This window comes from Colobus angolensis, unplaced genomic scaffold (genome assembly GCF_000951035.1).
Source record: "Colobus angolensis palliatus isolate OR3802 unplaced genomic scaffold, Cang.pa_1.0 Scaffold130, whole genome shotgun sequence".
NCBI classification, from domain to species: domain Eukaryota; kingdom Metazoa; phylum Chordata; class Mammalia; order Primates; family Cercopithecidae; genus Colobus; species Colobus angolensis.
In genome coordinates, this window is record NW_012114253.1 from 1,714,902 (window position 1) to 1,718,818 (window position 3,917).

Here is a 3,917-nt window from a genome sequence, read left to right on the forward strand (position 1 = left end):
CGGGGCCGGCTCCCGCGGCAGTTCCCCGACTCGGCGCGCGGGGGCGCTATGCTCGCACTGGCGCCTCTAGCGTGACTTTCCCTTTGCACTTTGGACCCGCTTGGAGGGCTTGCCGGTTCAGGCAGGTCCTGCATGTGAACAGCACTGGTCCTGGGCAAAATCGAGAAGTCGAGAAGGGAAGCTGATATTATTGCCAACTACCATGCCAGACCCTTTACGTCTTTTAATTTATTTAACAGCTCCACCAAAAAGATAAAAATGCCGTTTTTATAGATGAGAAAACCGAAGCATAGTAAGGGCAGCATTCGAGGTCTCGTGCAGGTACCTAGCAGAGCTGAGGCTAAAGTTCACGTTGTCCTGACTGTTGAATGCTTGCCCTCCTCGATGCCGTTAGGCTGCAGTATGTGTCCTCAGTCTCGGGGATTTTGAAGACCCCAAGAGAAATCTCACCCAAAGGACACAATTTATGAATGAGTGTGCTGAGGTCCCAAGATAGCAGCTTGCCCAAAGCCACACCATTTGTTTAATGGCATACGCCTGCTCACCACAGAACAAACACACACACACATGCAGGCACATTACTGAAACAGTTTGCTGACAGAGTTGTTTACCTGTCCCCTGGCCAAGGGTCCACCCCATAGCCAAGTAAGCCCAGAGGACAGAACTCTTCAGACAAAGAATCCCCCCTTCAGCAACAGCTCCTATCTACATGACTTTTGACTTCATATTTAAGGAGAAAGGAATTTATGAACAGAAGCCATCGTCTCTGGCTTCAGCGGCAGGGAGACAAGATGGTGGATCCCCATGCCATTACCCCCAAGACCCAGGGCCTATATGCTATAGGAAAGGAATGTGAAGGACATTTAAGTCAGTCCCCCAGGGAAAGGCAAGAATGCTCTGTGAATCTGCCTAAGGGCAGGATTTATGATAAGCACATGCTTTTACACAAGGAACAATAGAGAAACTGGAAATCTTAGAGGTCTTCCTGAAAGCTGGTTATTCCGAAGTCAACTTGGTTGGCGGGGTGTGGTGGCTCATGGCCTATAATTCCAGCATTCTGGGAGACTGAGGGAGGTGGATCTCTTGAGACCAGGAGTTCGTGACCAGCCTGGCCAACGTGGCAAAACACCATCTCTACTAAAAATACAAAAACTAGCTGGGCGAGGTGGCACATGCCTTTAATCCCAGCTACTCAGGTGGCTACTGCAGGAGATTCGCCTGAACCCAGGAGGAGAAAGTTGTAGTGAGCAAAGATCACACCACTGCACTCTATCCTGGGCAGCAGAGTGAGACTCTGTCTCAAAACAAAACCAGAAAACCAATAAAACACATCAGCTGGGTGGATTAGCATCCAAGATGGGGTTGCTTTAGCTTGCACAGAGTGTGTGTGTGTGTGTGTGTGTGTGTATATGTTCTGGTGTCTCTCATAAACTTCCTTAAGGAAGGAATTTCATGCTTCTTGTGATATCCAATCACATTTATTTGGGAGACAGGCATAGATGAATTTCCCATTTGTATAGAGGCGCATGAATATCAAATATTGTCTTTAATTTTTTGGATCCACCTCAGGGAATTTTTAATTATAATTTTAAATGCTCCACTGAAGTTGTCATTTGAAGAATGATAAGGGAAAGAAAGTTGGAGAAATCTCACACTCCAGTAACCACAGGCTCACTCATGGAAACTTAGCTGGGGCACAGATGAGTGGAATTTAAAGTTTAAATCCACTCGTCTGAAGCCAGGTTTGCAGTGATTCACTCCAGCACTTGGGGAGGCTGAGGTGGGAGGATTGCTTGAGGCCAGGAGTTCAAGACCAGCCTGGGCAACATAGGGAGACCCTGTCATTACAGATAGTAATAATTTAAAAGACCCCAGGCACATGCATGGTGGCATGTGCCTGAGGTCCCAGCTACTTGGGAGTCTGAGGCAGGAGGATTGCTTGAGTCCAGGAGGCTGAGGATGCAGTGGGCTGTGATTGTGCCACTCCACTCTCCACTCCAGTCTGGGGTGACAGAGTGAGACTCTGTCTTAAAAATAAAATAAAATAAATCTCATCTGCTGTGTCTCATTACTGTAAACCAAAAATAAGGTCCTAAGCTCCCCAGCTGACTAAATGGACCCCCTCTGGGCCAGAGAAAACCTAAAACTAAATTTCAGGCCATGACAGGAAGGGAGGTTGGACACGCCTCCTTATACCCCCTCCCTTTCGGAGTTTAGCCACAACTGACCAGCATTAATATTCAATAGTGCACATAACACTGACAAAACAGACTCTCTAGCAATAAGATACCAAATTCCAACCTGACGCTGGTATTGTAACTGTCCATTGGATTCTCCTTGTTCATTGCCTGGACAGGGCTGATTTATCAAGACAGGGGAATTGCAACAGAGAATGGGTTTAATTCTTGCAGAGCCAGCTGTATGGGAAACCAGAGTTTTACTATTACTCAAATCAGTTTCCCTGAAAACTCAAGGATGGTGGTTTTTATGGATAATTTGGTGAGTAGGGGGTCAGAAAGTGGGGAGCGCTGATTGGTTGGGTCAGAGATGAAATCAAAGGGAGTTGAAGCCGTCCTCTTGTGCTGAGTCGGCACAAAAACCTTGGCTTCTGCAACCCACCTTATCTTAACTCAAGCATTTCTTTCTACTGAGTTCAATTCTTCAGACAAAGCTTAACTCTTTCAACCAACTGCCAGTCAGAAAATCTTTGACTCCACCTAGAACCTATGAGCATCCACTGCTTTGAGATGTTCCACCTTTCCAGGCTGAACCAATGTATACCTTCCATGTATTGATTTGTATTTTTGCCTGTCACTTCTGTCTCTCTAAAATGTATAAAACCAAGCTGTAACCTGGCCACCTTGGGCATCCTTTCTCAGGACCTCTTGAGACTGTACTCTGAGCCATGATCGCTCATACTGGCTCAGAATAAACCTCTTTAAATATTTTACACAATTTGGCTTTTTTTTTTTTTTGGTCAACGTTACCATTATAGCTCCTCTCTTTAATGTTTATAGAGAAGAAACAAGTGGTTCTCTGAGATATTTAATGTTTCAACTACAAGGATTTTCTTTAATCTCCCAGGAACATAACCTTTTAGTATAAGGCTTATGATGACCACACAGCTTATAAGACATTGTATTGGTTGTCTTGAGTTAAAGAGTGCATTTGTCTTAAGCCTTTGCATTTGTTCACCTGAGCTGCAAATGAACTCACTGGACCTGCGATACGTAATCCATCAGCTGGAAATGAAATCTCCAGACTAATGTTAATTAACCTTCCATTGTAGGCTGGACTGACTTACTTCTGCATCTGTAGAAAAATCTAAGTTGCTTCCGACAGGTCTGAATCAAGCACAGCATGAAGCTTGATTCTTTGGCAGACATCTGTATGGAATGGACAAGTAAGTCGATTTTGGAAGAGAGAGGCTTCCAGCAGGGATTGCAGGGGTTCCACATTCTCACCTCTCAGGTCAGAGATAATAGACTTACTGTGGCAGGGGCACAGGCATGCGTTTCCCAGGGACAATGGTCCTGACTCCATTCATCCCTGTCTATCCTTCTAAGACGGAAAAATTCTCTTTATGGTGGGGCCATGGATATCAGGTCTCAAGGAATCATCTTGAGATTCTTCCATAACATCTCTTATTTATTTATTTATGAATGAGACAGGGTCCTGCTCTGTCACCCAGGCTAGAGTGCAGTGGTACGATCATGAGTCATTGCAGTCTTGAATTCCTGGGCTCAAGCAACCTTCCTGCCTCAGCTTCCCGAATAGCTGGGACTACAGCTCACACCACCATGTCCAGCTAATTTAAAAAATGTTTTGGCCGGGCGCGGTGGCTCAAGCCTGTAATCCCAGCACTTTGGGAGGCCGAGACGGGCGGATCACGAGGTCAGGAGATCGAGACCATCCTG